The 16,223-nt window shown below is 39.5% G+C and overlaps 1 long non-coding RNA gene across 1 annotated transcript; it reads left to right on the plus strand.

The window, feature by feature from the left end:
* The first annotated feature begins 80 nt into the window (after positions 1 to 80).
* Positions 81 to 4,976, plus strand: LOC145722164 (uncharacterized). The gene is made up of 2 exons (XR_014146241.1): positions 81 to 884; positions 4,650 to 4,976. It is a non-coding gene; the product is annotated as an uncharacterized LOC145722164 (long non-coding RNA).
* Positions 4,977 to 16,223: the final 11,247 nt, after the last annotated feature.

Consider the following 16,223-nt stretch of genomic DNA (forward strand, 5'->3'; position numbering starts at 1 on the left):
ACCTCAAACCCTATGTCTCTTTCATTGACTAGACTGGAAAGAAGAGATTGGCTGAGTCCAGCTGCTTATTTCCCTAAAGACCACGAAGAGTTGCCCGGTTGTAATTCTTAAAGCAATGTATGTTCAAGTATGTCTCTTTCCCTCTCTCTTTGCTACAGAAATCATTTTTCTCCTTGAGATATGTATCTTGGCTGCAAGCAAAAAAAAGAAAAAAAAAAGCTATTTATTTATTGCAGTTTTGAAACCAGATAACAAGAAGCTTGTGTCCTGATACTCACTGGAAAAACTGTGGGACTCAAGAACAGTCCTTCCCGCCCCTGAAAGCCGATTCCCTCTGGTCCTCTGATGTGCAGTCCGTTTTCGAGGCTCATTTAGGCCAGAAGAGCAACAGGTCCTGTCACGGATGGACGCTGTGGCAGGAGGAGCTGCATTATTGGCGGAAAGGCAGAGGAGGCTGCTCGCTGGGAACAGCTATCCAGCTGTGCTGATGCAAGTAGTCCACCTTTCCCAAACTTTTTTTTTTTTTTTTAATTTATTTATTTGACAGAGGGACACAGCTAGAGAGGGAACACAAGCAGGGGGAGTGGGAGCGGGAAAAGCAGGCTTCCCGCAGAGCGGGGAGCCCGTTGCGGGGCTCAATCCCAGGATCCTGGGATCATGACCTGAGCGGAAGGCAGACGCTTAATGACTGAGCCACCCAGGCGCCCCCACCTTTCCCAAACTTTAACCTCCTACCTCTGAAGTCTTAATGAACATGAATTGCCACACTCAGGCTTTGCCAAGATGACCCAAATGCAGATGAGAGGCTGACCAAAACATTTTCAAACTGTGTATATTCGATGTTATTTTGAAATTGCGACAAGACCTAATCCTCCCAGAGGAAGGTAAGTACTCAAGACCCAAGGCCCCTTGGGGCAGATTCTCCCTCCATGAGGCTGTAACAAACCTTAGCATTTTAGATTTGGGAACAGACCACAGACATCTAGTCTAACCAAGGTTAGAGGCAAGGAAAAGTTAAGCCATCTGCTCATGTTCACAGAGAGAGAGAGAGAGAGAGAGAGTGCGAGCAGGGAGCACCATGGTCTCTCTTATTTGCTATCATGCTCCCCAGCACCTAATACAGTTGATCCACTGTGTAGACTCTCAATAAATGTTTGAATTAATGAATAAATAGCAGCAAAGCAGGGGTGTAGATATGGTTTTCTGATTCTTACTTCATGCTTTTTCTACATTGCCTCTCTAACATGAGAATTTGTGTCTAAAGCCAGTTATACCATAAGACATTTCCCTTCATATAAACCATTAAATTAGTGACCATTACAAATTGTTTTTGACTCTATATAGAAAATATATTCTCCATGATACTTTAATAAAGGCAGGGGCTGACTTTTCAGTTCGGGCATCTCTGTTAACTTGCACAGTGACCGGCACAAGTATGTGCTCAATAAATGTTTGATGTTTTAATAAATCTGAGTCTGTACAACAAAATTCTTCTTTTATCTTACTATGTGGTTCATAGTTACAGGATTTTACCTTTATACTAACAATTAATTATGCTAAATGAAAAATCCAATGGATGCCTTCTCCAGAGCCAGTTTAGATTCCATCTCTAATAAAGAGTATTGGTTTGACATTTATCTTATTGTGGTAAAATTATTTTTAAGTAAGATAATGAGATATTTGTAAAAATCAACAATTTTTGTAATGGGTTAAGACTGTTTTGGAGAAAAATTTGAAAAACAGCATGTCCCCAAAATACCCTGTGAACTACAGAATGGAAAACAGACTATCAAAGCTAGAAGGAGAAAAGAACGATCAAGTGGAAGATCATAGCGGATGAAGGTTTAGGTGGGAGAAACAAACAACAAACACCAAACATCTCAAGCACCCACACTGGGCACTGAGGCAATAGTTCTCTATTTCAAACAAAAATAAAATTCAAAATAATAAAATAAAATAAAATTCAAAGCAACTCCTACCATGTTCTATTTTGACATCATATTATTGACTAAAGGTTACTTTGACAACTGACTCATTTCTCTTTCAATGTCATCACAGAGAGAGAAGCTATCAAGAGTAAAGTACTCAACTTCTGGTTCAACCAGAAGAGATAAAATCTCATTATATTAACTAGTACCTCATAAAGATTTGAAGTTCACTCGAGTTGAATATACAGTAATAGAATCAGGGTTTTAGCCTCCAACTCAAATTATGAGAAGCTTTTGACTAAATGTCAAATGCTTCTTATGGTAACATGTTCTGTGCTACAGTTAAAACATACTGTCTGGTGTTCACATCCTCCTTGGCATATGAAAACACTACATAGTTAAGTAAATATTGCCTCTCATTCATCCAAGAATAATTACAAAACAGATGGGTTTATGTGTGTCTTTTAAAGGCCTGAAAATGTATCTTAAAAAATAAACCCTATTTCTGAACAAAAAATTATCATCATTATTCATGTTATTGCTATTTGTAATAGGAAGTAGAAAATAAAAACTATACTCAGAAGGACAGAGGGAGTTCTTAGAAAGGGGTGAAGATATTTACCTTTCTTTTAATGATAAAAGGATCTTTGATAAATTCTTAGAATGATTGAAGGTTCCTTTTTTTATACCTCCAATCTCTCTCACTGAACTGCCCAGATGATCTTTCTGAAGTGTATACCTGATAATGTTATTCCCAGGCTTAAAAAGTTCTAGTCTCCTTATCATCCATAAAGCAAAATTTAAATTCTTATCATGGAATATGTAAGGTCCCCTCTGCCTCTCTAGACTCATTTCCTGCCAGATCCCTGTACTCCAGAAACAAATCATAATTCCAAACCCACAGTCCTTTCAGGACTCTAGACTCAACACAAGTTAACTGACATAAGACACCCTTTTCCAAACTTTAACCTCCGACTTCCTCTGTTGCTCCCTTTGCTCAGAATGCTCTTCCCCTCTTGTTCACCTGGTCCTCCTACATATCCTTCGTGACTCTGCTTAAGTATCTAGTCCTTGTAGGGCTTCACCTGACCCCTCTTTTCTCCCTCCCCCCAAACATAGCACAGAACCACAGAAGAGATGCTACTCATATTATCATGTTTTACGATTTCATTTATAGCTCAGGCCATAAACCTTGGAGTCACATTGAATTCTCTTTTCTCACAATCCAAGTCCAATCCTTTAGCAAATTTTGTGGGTTCCATTTTCAAAATATATCCTGATCCCGATTCCTTCTCATCACCTCCACTACCACACTGGCCCAAGCCACATTACCGCTCACCTGGTTTACTATGATAGCCTTCTCACTGGTCCCCCAGATTCTGCTTTAAACCCTGTTTAGTCCATTCTTAACCCAGCACCCATAGTGATTCAGTTAAAACAAAAGATTATGTCATTCCTCTGTTCAAAATCCTCCAATGGCTCCCATCTACTCCAAGCAAACCTCAAGTCCTTCCGACAGCCTATGAGGCCCTACCTGGCCTTCTCCCCACCACCTCTCTGACGTTCTTTCCCACTACCTCCCTCTTCTTGCTCCCTCTGTTCCAGGCTCATAGTCTTTGCACCTGCTGTTTCTTCTGCCTACAATGCTATTCTCCCAAATATCCACACAACTCATTCCCTCATTCCCTGTAGGTCTTTACTAAATTATCACCTTCTACTTCAGCACAAGATTGTGATCCCTAAATACTATTTTCCACTAAAATGAACCAAAGCTCTTTGGGGAAAATGGCTGATTCCAAGTCTGAGGCAGGAAGTATATGAGACTGGAATATTCTGTCATATCAGAAAGCAAAGACACTATCTAAAACTACTAGGGTTATGTCAAATGGATTCAGGAGCTGACTTCAAGTAGCTCTTACTAGCCAAAGTAGTAAAAATTTGAACAGCAATAAGGAATAATAACCAGTGGATGAAAACACGTCAGATATGTTGATACCTATATGTTCATAATGATAATCTAAAGAAATCATTGTTCATCTTTGGAACCAATTCATTATTTGGAAAGCAAATGAAAGGGGGAAATATCAACACTCAGCATGCCTTTGCTACACAGATTGTACCACAGGACGACCAAATAGTTGATGAGGGAAGGTTTCTTCTTGAAGTATTCCAGATAATGAAAGCATAAAATTGATAGCATTAGAGTATCACTGTTGTACAAACACCAAATAAAGTGCTGAAGCTGAGTAATAACCGTCAATGGCTGCTGACGTCACAAAAGGAGGTACAAGCATTCACTGAAGGCCTTCTGAGGGAAGCACACACACACACCTTCTGAAGTGGTCTTGCCAAAAAACTGAAGCCTCCAAATCTAACTACCAGTTTACAGAAAATATAGGACACAGAAAACCAAGTTAGAAGACACTTCAGGAATACAATCAGTAAAATTTAGTCTGGAGGAAATACTACAAAACAATTCAAGTTCTTTAACAAATAAATGTCAGGGAAGACAAAAGAGGATGGGGTACCTATAGGATAAAAGAGATTTAAAACATATACTAAGCAAATGTACTATCTGGACCATGAAATTCTGATTCCAACCAATTTAAAAGAAACTTCACAACTGAAGAAATTTGAACACTACTTGAATCGTATTTTATAATATTAAAAAACTATTCATTTTTAAAGGTGTTTAATAGTATTGTGTCTATAATTTTTCAGAAACCCGTATCTTTTGAAGATATACACTGAAATATGTTCAAAAGAAATCTGGGAGGAGCATTAAAAAGAAGAGACAGCGGTAAGGCCCAGCTAAAACAAGAGTGGGGATAAGGTGATCATTGCTGAAATTGGATGATGTGTACATGGGGATTTGATTTACTATTTTCTCTACTTCGTGTGTTTGAAATTTTCTGATAAAAAAAAAATCTCAGGCAAAAAATGGGAGATTATCTGATAATATGCAATAGTTATATGAGGGAATTGCTCCAGGGACTTAAAGAACACAGATGAATACTCACTGAGTCAGTAAGCCATATGCAAAACTGGCTTGGGGCTGAAAGATGACAAGGTTCAATGAAAAAAATTGCTATAATCTGGCAAGATGATGATCACAAAATAGGCTGAGCATTTCATTTAAGGAGCAAATAATCAGATGAAAGAGATCATCTGCAAGACAAATAAAAGCAATTGAACAACAAACTGGTCAAAACTAAAAAGCTGGTACACCAGTGTAAGCCAGAAAAATACATTCACTGTGCAGTTTGTAGTGCAATAATCAGGCACTCTCTCCAATGTGCAATATCCACAGTGTGGTTTGACAACTTGAAGGACTCTCTATATACCCAACAATGACCCAGCAAGCAGGAATCACATAACTCGGACAGAGTAGTGATGGTAGCATCTGCATCACTGGTGGGTCATGACTGGGAAGGTAGCTGGTAGGATGGGGTGGAGGATGGGCATTCTGGTCTCTACACGGTTTCTAATTCTTCATTAAAACAGAAGTCTATTGATAAAATTCATGAAAAGAGGTACTCTGGTTTTATGTATCTTAAAATAAATGCCATGGGTAACTATTGTAAAAAATGACATTTTTCCAGGCGCCTGGGTGGCTCAGTTGGTTAAGTAACTGCCTTCGGCTCAGGTCATGATCCTGGAGTCCCAGGATCAAGTCCCACATTGGGCTCCCTGCTCAGCAGGGAGTCTGCTTCTCCCTCTGACCTTCCCCCCTCTCATGCTCTCTCTATCTCATTCTCTCTCTCAAATAAATAAATAAAATCTTTAAAAAAAAAATGACATTTTTCCAATTCCAAGAATGTCTGTATTTATCCATTTAGCTCTTGTTATATTTGAATATACTAAAATGTTCTTCATAATATCTAACGTGTCATTTTGATGTAATGTAATGTCCTTTTGATATTTTTTAAACAGTCCTTGCTTGTGGTTGCTTTCAAGGCTAAAAGGAGACTATAAAAGAATGGGTTTTTCTAATTGATAGGGATGCCAGAGGCATGGTAAATCATAATACTTTAAGAATCATGGGGTAAAATGTTACATCTTATATGGCAATTGACAGATCTAATTCAGGAACTCATACATTTTTTTTCCACCAGCAATAGACCCAAGCTCCATCTTCTTTCACTCCATATAAACCAAGATATTAAGTCAGTACTATTTGGTGTTGGTGTATGAATATTCAGCAAACAAAATTTGCCAGCACATTTTGAAAATCATATGAAATTTTCTTTTTCTTAAAAAAAGATTTTATTTATTTATTTGACAGAGAGAGAGCACAAGCAGGGGGAGCGTCAGGCAGAGGCAGAGGGAGAGGGAGAAGCAGGCTTCCTGCTGAGCAGGGAGCCTGATGAGGGGCTCCATCCCAGGACCCTGGGATCATGACCTGAGCCGAAGGCAGACACTTAACCAACTGAGCCACCCAGGCATCCAGAAAATCATATGAAATTTTCTTGACACTATTTGACATCATGCTTTGATAATCTATCAAACATGGCTTATCAAACAGAAACACATGGGATGCCTGGGTGGTTCAGTTGGGCCTCCATCCTATAGCACAAAGAATCTCCCCATCCTCCCCTTCCCCAAATTTAAAGCAATGCTATATGTTCAACAGCAGCTGTGGGACTGGGGCCATGTTGAGAGAGGGGAATGGGTAGTGAAGAATGACCTGAGATGACCCATGACTTTCCAGGATAAGCCTTAATAGTCAGGGAGGAATGTCCTGAACCCTGAGCTAGAGAAAACCCTTGCATGATGCAGAATGTTCATCTTTTCCAAAAGGGAAGTATGTGGCCAAACAGTAGCACCAGAAAAAGGCAGGCCTCAAGCACACATCACAGCAACTGCAAGCAGAGCAGATACTCAAGAAGGAGTTTGCAGAATTGAAAGGAAGATCCTAAACTACAGGTCAATGTGTAACCTGACCCCAGTGCTCGATGGAGCCTGTGTGGCTCAGGGATTATCATAGTTTACATCAAGTATCTCACAATCGACTCATAACCACCCTTATCTGAGCTACAAGAACTACCCCTCTCTTCCCCTGCATGAATTGAAATTTCTTACATTTTCTGTTGAAACATCCTGTTTACCTTCTTCATCCTATTACCCCAATCCCAAGTGTCCTGATTCCTCTAAACATCTCAGAGGTCTGCAGAAACAATGAGTGAACTGTCACTTTATTACAAGGGTAAGATTTTATGGCTACTTTAAGAGGCAGTCCCCCAAATCAGGTATGATAACTAATAACAGCTATAACTTCTTTTAGGTGAAAGAGGTTCATTTCCAAAAAAGTACTCCTTACCTATGAAAGTCTAATCAGTTTATAAAAATTCCAACTTAAAATTTTTTTTTTAATTTAAATATTTTTTAAACATTAAATTTAAATAGAGATGGTAAATAGATCAGTGGTTGCCAGAAATTCACTGGGGGTGGAGAAAGGGTTAAATACGTGAAACATAGGGGATTTTTAGGGTGGTGAAACTACTCAGTATAATATGTAGTGGTAGATACATGACAATATGCATTTGTCAAAACTCACAGAACTTTAGAGGACAAAGAATGAAACTTAATGTATACAAATTAAAAAAAAAAAAATCATTCAGGAGGTTAAGAACCCAGAATGGAATGTAGTTTGTAACAAAGGAATCTAATGTACCAAAGGTATTACAAATGCATGGAAAAACCTCACTGGGGGCACCTGGGTGGCTTAGTCAGTTGAGCATCTGACTCTTGATTTTGGCTCAGGTTATGATCTCAGAGTCCTGAGATTGAGCCCTGCATCAGGTTCCCCGCTTAGCAGGGTTTCTGCTTGAGATTCTCCCTCTCCCCCTCCCTCTGCCCCACCCTCTTCCACTCACATGCACATATGTTCTCTCTCTCTAATACTCCTTAAGCATGGGCTATACATAGTTACTACCTTCCAAAGAATGGACTGTGGGAAGGGAAGAAGAAAGAGTGATTTCACAGTGGAGAAACCTGACAAACACTACCTCAGGCAGGTGACCAAGAGAACATCAACATCATCCTGATGATGATGATAGTGCACGCCCTTGGTGTGATGTGTTAAAAATGGCACTTTTCCTCTGTGGTAAAACTGTATAACCCCAGTATAATTACGAGAAAGGCATCAGACAAATCCCCATTGAGGAACATTCTATAAAATACCTGATCACTACTTTTCAAAACTGTCAAGGTCATCAAAAACAAGGAAAGTCTGAGAAAATATCACAACCAAGAGGAGCCTAAGAAGACATGAGGATTGAATGAAATACGAGATCCTGGAACAGAAAAGGGACATTGTATAAAAACTAAGGAAATCTGAATAAAGTATGAACTTTAGTAATAATAATGTATCATATTGGTTCATTGATTGTAACAAATGTATCACACTAATTTAAGATGTGAATAACAGGGGGAACTGGGTATGAAGTGTACGGGAACTTTCTATACTACCTTCACAACTTCGCTGTAAATCAAAAACTACTCTAAAAGTTCAGGGGCACCTGGGTGGTTCAGTCGGTTAAGCATCTGCCTCCGGCTCAGGTCATGATCTCAGGGTCTTGGGATCAAGCCCCACATCGGGCTCCCTGCTCAGCGGAGAGTCTGCTTCTCCCTCTCCCTCTACCCCTCACCCACACTCGTGCTCTCTCTCTCTCTCTCTCAAATAAATAAATAAAATCTTAAAAAATAAAATAAGTATTCATTTTTTAAAATGTTAAGTTAAACACTGTATAGGTGTTTAAAAACCCAGCTGTTGTACAAAAACCCCTTGCTGAAGAACATATTTATTAAAGTAACTGCTAAATGGACATAGTTTTGCAAAAACATTTGTTACACATGATTTCTTGTTCAAACAAAATTCATTGTATCTACATCCAGCAAAGCAAAGTTAACTCGGGCTGTATGCCAAGACATGGAAATAGCCTTGTTATATAGACTCAATGTGATAATTGTATTACTCAAATCTTTCTATCCATGACACACAATATTCCCATTGGTCTAAAAGTAAAAAAGCCTCTAAGTTGATTCTCCACTGACTCAAAAAGTTTCCAAATGTGTGAAGGCAGAAGTCAGAAACTCTGGGACCAGGGGAGGGCAGGAAGGAGTAGTGACGGCTGATTCCAGATTTGAAAAAATAATAATAATAAAAGGAAGGAAAATGCCTACGTTTCTCCAGAGGGCCACCCTTAAATGGGAACACTGCCAGAGAACTTAAAGTAGCTCTGAGAAGGAGAAAAGTTGGAGTTAAGAAAAATTTACCACACTTTACCAACCCTAAGTGCCCAGGATTGTACTTGCTAGGCAATCAAAACTCCAAAGGGCGTAAGTCTCTGTCTTTGAATTCTGGACATCACTGGTCCTAGGGGGCAGGGGAAATTTTTAAAGAACACATGGCCTCTAGAATTTTATGCTCAACACTTTCACAGCATGGCTCACACACCCAGTTTTTGAAGATAATAATAGCCCACACAATACCAGGCCAGTCCATAGCAGGAAGCTTGCATGTTGCCTCCGCCTTTGCAGAGATCAGCCAGGGGTGACAAACCCTGGAGACAAAGCCAAAGTCAGGTATCCTGCTCTCCTTTACTTTAGGCCCCTCATCCACTGGGGGCCAGCAGAACCTGAATAAATAGGAGAGCAGGAAAAGATAATAGTGGTTTTCAGACTTTTGACAGCACTACTTAGCCTAGGTGGTTCTGCCAGGTCATCCTTCAAGGTCTATTTCAAACCTTAAATCTTTAGTCTTCCAGCTAAGCCTTCCTCCTCCAAATTCTGAGAGCACAATTCTCTTCTCACAAATGTCAAGTTGCTTAGCACTTGTTTAATGCTTTGCATTGCTGGCTTCTTTTCATATTTAATACATCTTGTATATATAGCCTAGAATTGACTTCAAATTCTTGAATCTGACTGCAAATTCTTTTTCTCTCCTCCCCATCCATATCCTTTCATATCCCATAGCACCTCATCCAGTGTTTTGCATAGCATATATGCTTAATAAATAGCTGATTTTGAGTTGGCTATTCTGATCTTCCTCAAATTGCCATTAAAAACATTAAATATAAATCAGATCCTTTTTATATCTTATCCTTCTGGATAGCCACTCAAAATAGCCAGGAGGTTGTCATGATTATGTTCAGCCTACTTATGGTGAGACTTGGTTTGAGGTGAGAAGAAATAGGTCTTCTAGCTGTCACCAACAGGATTATGCATTTCCCTGCCCAAACTGGTCTTTCACAATTCTGCTTACACAATAATCCTTGGTTCCCAGACAATTGACTGCTACATCTGGTTTTGGTGCAGGAAAATGATGTTATCAGCCTCCAGACAGTAACCCTGGTCTGATCCAGCAAAATGAACCCAACCCTGGAAGCTCAGTCCCAGCACTCACCCCTGCCAGGGCCCTGGGTTTCCCTACTCCCCCCATCTCATTCATATCTGATACCTCCCCCATCTTGAGAAAGGATGGTATGTATTCTTACCTGAGCCGTTAGCATTTGGAAACCCAGGCAGGCACAGGAATTACCAGAAAAAATTCTAATCATTAGATTGTTATGCTCACATAGAGAGTCCAGGGCCTGATGCAAAACAGCACCTTTCCTTTTCCTGTGAGGCCGCTGATCCGTTCATGCACAACTTACCCCAATGAGCATCATCTGTGCATTCATTTACTGACTTTTCTTTATACATTTTTATATTGTTTCCAGTAAATATTAAACATTTTCATAAAAACTTTAGGGGAAAAGGTTAGCTAGAATGCTTCAACAGATGTACCATTCCCAAGTAAAACTCATCAGCACATGAACTGGTCACACGAATCTCTCCCAACTCTGAAAGTTTTCTGATCCAATCCAAAGTATATGACAATCCCCTTTTTTAAATTCATGGCTTGACATATAACAGGCAATCTTCCACATTTAAAAAAAAAAACGAGTTTAGGTTTATGAATTATAATCTTTAAAAGCCAATTGGGAGTCTAGAATTAAATGAAAATTCACCTGAAATTGTTCGTAAAACTGGACGGCCACATGCAAAAGAAGGAAATTCATTCATTATCTTACAACATACACAAAAATTAACTCAAAATGGGTGAAAGACTTGAATGCAAGTCCTGAAATCATAAAAATCCTAGAAGAAAACATAGGCAATAAGCTCCTTGACATTGGCCTTGGTGATGATTTTTTGAGTGTGCCACCAAAAGCAAAGGCAACAAAACCAAAAATAAACAAGTGGGACAACAGCAAACTAAAAAGCTTCTGCACAGCAAAGGAAACCATCTACAAAATGAAAAGGCAACCTATCAAATGAGAGAAAATATTTGCAAATCATATATCTGATAGAGGGCTGATATCCAAAATATATAAAGAACTCATACAACTCAACAGCAAAAAACAATGTGATTTTAAAATGGCAGAAGATCTGAATAGACATTTTTCCCAAGAAGATATACAAATGGACAACAGGTACATGAAAAGAGCATCTTTTAATCACCAGGGAAATGCAAATCAAAACCACAGTGAGACATCACCTCATGCCTGTTGGAATGGCTCTTATAAAAAACGTAAGAAATGACAAGTGTTGGAAAAGGTGTGGAGAAAGGGGAATCCTTGTTCACGCCGTTGGTAGGAATGTAAATTGGTGCAGCCACCATGGAAAACAGTAGGGAGATTACTCAAAAAATAAAAAATAGAACTACCATGTGATCCAGCAATTCTACTTCTAGGTATTTATCTGAAGAAAATGAAAAGGATATCTCAAAAGGATATCTGCAACCCCATGTTCATTGCACCACTATTTACAATAGCCAAGATATGAAAGCAACATAAGTATCCATCAATGGATGAATGGATAAAGAATACGATGGAATATTATTCAGCCATAAAAAAAAGAATGGGATATTGCCATTTGTGACAACATGGATGGACTTCGAAGGCATTATGCTAAATGTAATAAGTTAGACAGAGAAAGACAAATACTGTATGATCTCTCTTGTATGTGGAATCCAAAATAAAACAAAAAAACAAACTCATAAATACAGAGAAGAGATAGGTGGTTGCCAGAGGCTAGGGGTGGGAGGTGGGGGATGAGTGAAAAGATAAAATGAAAAAAAAAAAGTGAATACCTATGGTAAAAAATAAAAATTATTTAATCAGATAAAATAAAATGTAAAAATAAAAATCATCTGCATTAAATACCATTACAAATAACTCATCTGAGCTGGCAATCAGACGAAAAGAGAGCTTCCACACAACACTAAGCATGCTCGTGCACAAGGACAAACACAGCATAACTCACAGTTCTGCCTGGAAACAGACAGATGCTTTTGACATTGATTGCAAGACCCATTCTGAATTTCAAAACATAAAAATCTGTTTTTATCCAGTGTTTTAGAATCAAGGATATACAGACTATATATAGAAAATGTCTCTAAGCCTACCCACTCGACTGTTCGCCATAATTCCTTGAGGAAAAACAGAAATTGCATAGAGGTCTCTGCTCGGAAGCCTCTGGAATGACAAAGAGAAAGCTGCCAGTTAAGAAAGGTGTCTGTGGGAGGAAGGGATGGGGGAGCAAAAGGATCCGTACTCTGTGTGCCATAATGCCTCACAAACTAATCTTTTTCTGCCTCTCTAATCCAGAGGATGAGTAACATGGATTTTGCAGAATATGCTCAAATGATATATATGATTAGGGCAAGGCAGAAGGAATTACCAGAGAATACTTCATTAATACTTGACTTATACATAAATTTTTACCACATGTACAGTTATTTGTTACTATGCTTTGTGTTATGAAATGGGAGCAAGCTAGAACAGAATCAATGAGGAAAATAATTATTTCCCCCTCCTCTATTTAACTGCCCTAGCCTGGAAAAAAAACTGTGAAAAAGAGACAGCAATGCTCCCAAACAGCTAATAATATGCCATGATTTATTATAGCTATGTTACATTGCTTGGGCCCCTGCAGAAACCTTGTCATATTCTTCTTTTTGTCTCATTTATGCATGGGACAGAATCAATCTTACGCCATGACACTTAGGTGTCCAAATATTTTTCTTATCTTTATTTTCTTTGTATCAGTTTAAGGCCCATATTAGCTCCCTCTGAGCTGGCAAGAAAGTCCATCACAATCATAATTGTGGTTTACACCAGAATTTGGGAGAAGCGCATGTATCAGAAAATGGGGGAAGGACTTCTAATCTCTCACCTGCCCAATATCGCTAGTGATATTCTCACTGCCCAACTTGAAATGTGACAGGCTTTCTGTTCCAATGCTAAGCCTGAATGGGATAGGGCTGAGAGGGGGCTTTGCCTCAGCTAGAAGCCCTGGTACCTAGTGTGGAGGCTCCCCAAGGCACCATACAACCTCCTTTTCTGAGGTTACCTACCAGGACACAACCACAGAACAAGCAAGAGTCCCTCCTACCCATGGCCCCCCAACCTCCATCCCCTTCCCAGTGCTCCAGAATTTTTGCTCTTTCCTGGCCCTCAAAGGTACCCCTTTATTTCTTCCTCATTACTCTATGCTTCAGAGCAGCTTGGGTAATTTCAACAAGTGAAGATTGGGAACCTGCTTTAATTAACATCTTAACAAAGTATCCCGCCACTTAACGCTGGTGATCATTTCTTCCCACCCCAAATTTCCCTTCAGTCTTCACCCCACCCTCCATCACTATTAGAGCTAGAGTTCTGGAGGGAAGGGACTGCTTATTACTCATTTCATTCCTCTAAAATACCTAACATAGGGATTTTCAGCCACTGTGCTCAAGAAATCAAAGCCCTCAAATTTTTCTTGATATGTAAAAAAATTTATTTTTGCCACAAGTAGGTACAAATACTGTCACAGCAATGCCTGACATACGAAACTAAGCACATCAGGCAGCTGGATGTGGGAACAGCTTTGCTGTAACTAAGAGTATTAGGTTAGCACGTTATCAGGTCAGCACCACAGAGACATTGCAAGAACTCTGCCTCTAAGAGGAAGAGCACAGCCGAAGCAGAACCAGAGTTTCTCAAACAGCAATCATCCTCAAGAGTAACCTGTAGATAACTGTGGTGCTTTTATTGACATTATGGTGGCCATTGCATTGAAATTTTTGCTGGCCTGATTAGTGTTGCTTTGAATCATTTAATTTTCTCACACAATATGTCTCAAAAATTTTTAGAATTTGAAGTGTGCCTCTGTGGCTGCTGGATGTTCACTCTTCTTATTCTAATTTTCTTCTTAACTAAAAGAATACCTATTGTTTAGCTGCCCATCATAAAGACTACAGTGCCCAGCCTGTCTGGCAGCTGTGTGTACATAGGATGGTGAATCACCTTGGGGCTGGCGACAATGGGTGTCCATGACTAAGTCTGGCCTGAAGGGGCAAGGAGAGGAAGGAAGGAAGAGGTCCTTGGAACCCAAAAAGTAAGCTATGGTTGTAGGAGATAGCTGCCTGACAAGAACTGTGGCTTCTTTGTTGGGTTGGGGTCACCCAGAAGCTGACCTTGAAGCTCAGATTCCACCACAAGTAGTTTATTTAGGAGGCAATCCCAGGAGGCACTGGAAGGGGCTGGGTAAGTGAGACAGGACAGGGTGCACTGATCAGTAGATCACCACTGAGTGCAGCTGGGGCTCAGTCTTGATAGGAACCCCTGGGAGATGATAAAGAATACAGCTCAGAGTTGTCCCAACCTAGGGGAGAGGAAGCCACAGTGTTTATCCACCTATTCCCAAACACCATTGGTTAAGAGCTGCTCCTTGGGGATCAACCGTCTCACACCACTGACCTGCCCTGGGCACGGGCTGGGCATGCTCCCATGCCACAAAGGGCCTCAGGCAGAGAGTGGCAGATGTTTACACAGGAAAGAGCCACCACCATGTATGAGGAGTGGTGAGGACTGAGGGTACATGGGTGGGGGCCCCACAGGGTACACCTTCAGTTAAAGAGGATAGCTACTGCCAATCTGGCTCAGCAGGGAAAGAAGCTGAGGAATAAATACCCAACCTTGCTCTCCTTACTCTCCCATCTCCTGCTGAACCTAACCAGAAGCCCACTGATGCAGTCCACTCTCTGGACACAGAGCAGGGTGGAGGAGAATGAACAGCAGATCTGTGGGGCCACGAGTATTCAGGACATCTGCTTTCCACTGTTTCCAAATTTCTATATTTAAAAGCACTGCTTGACTATAAAATATTACACTATTTGACTATAAAAGCACTATAAAAATATAAAAATAAAAATATTGTGATACATTTGTATATTTGCTAAAACCAAAGAAAAGACCTTGTAACTGGAAAGGACCTTGGAAAACTTCTCTCTTGAGTTCAAGCAGCAGAAATGAGTTCCAGCACTACCTGAATGAGAAGAGATTTCAGTCTAATAATTAGGAATGATACCACTTTAAACAAGTCACTTAGTTCAGAGTGTTCCTTGTTAGGTCATCGATCTAACATCTAACGAAGCTATTGTAAAAATCAAAAGAATGTGAATGCTCTGTAATTACAAAGATTATTGTAATTACGAATGTGAGGTGTTGGTATGCCCACACTGCTCCAGACAGATGAGAAGCAATGCCACTTTTAAACACATTCAGGAAGGAAAGGCCACTATTTTTATTTCACTGTGTTTTTTCAATTAGGAAGACATTTACACAAATATCTGCTACTACGATTTTTTTTAAATGAGAAAGCACATAAATAAATAACATGTATTTATATACAAGTATTTTCTGACCACTAATCCCTCACCAAAAAACTATATTCAATTAATTACATATCAGTTTCTAACAAATAGTCATTTCTTCCTCTAGTTATTTCCTTTTATTTTTGACAGTGTGTTTCACTCTTTTAACCACTTCCTCTTTTATCCTTATATGATTCAACATTTCTGATGATCCAGCAATTATGCCCAAGATCACGATTCTTTGTCCTTTCTCTTTTCACTTCCCTTCTAATGTAGAAAATAAGCCTAATGACAGGATACCACTAGGTTATAGTGAGGAATGCTAGGCAGAACATCTTCTATGTGAAATCACCAAATTCAAGGAATTAATAAAATTATAGTTATTGTTCCTAAATGGGGATTTCAGAGTTTCTGCCTTGTTACAAATCAGGAATTAGGATATCCCTAATCCTAACAAAAGACAGTATTTCTTTAAGGGCTATATTGTTACTGTTACACTGTTACTGCCTTAAGATCCCAAACAGTATAGCAGTGTAGTCCCTCACTTGGCCAGCCTAAAGTTTTTAACAAAAGGAACTTTGGGGGAGAGGAGATGATTGGTTTGAAATGTA

This window comes from Leptonychotes weddellii, chromosome 6 (assembly GCF_054177405.1).
Source record: "Leptonychotes weddellii isolate Sample4059 chromosome 6, ASM5417740v2, whole genome shotgun sequence".
Lineage (NCBI taxonomy): Eukaryota > Metazoa > Chordata > Mammalia > Carnivora > Phocidae > Leptonychotes > Leptonychotes weddellii.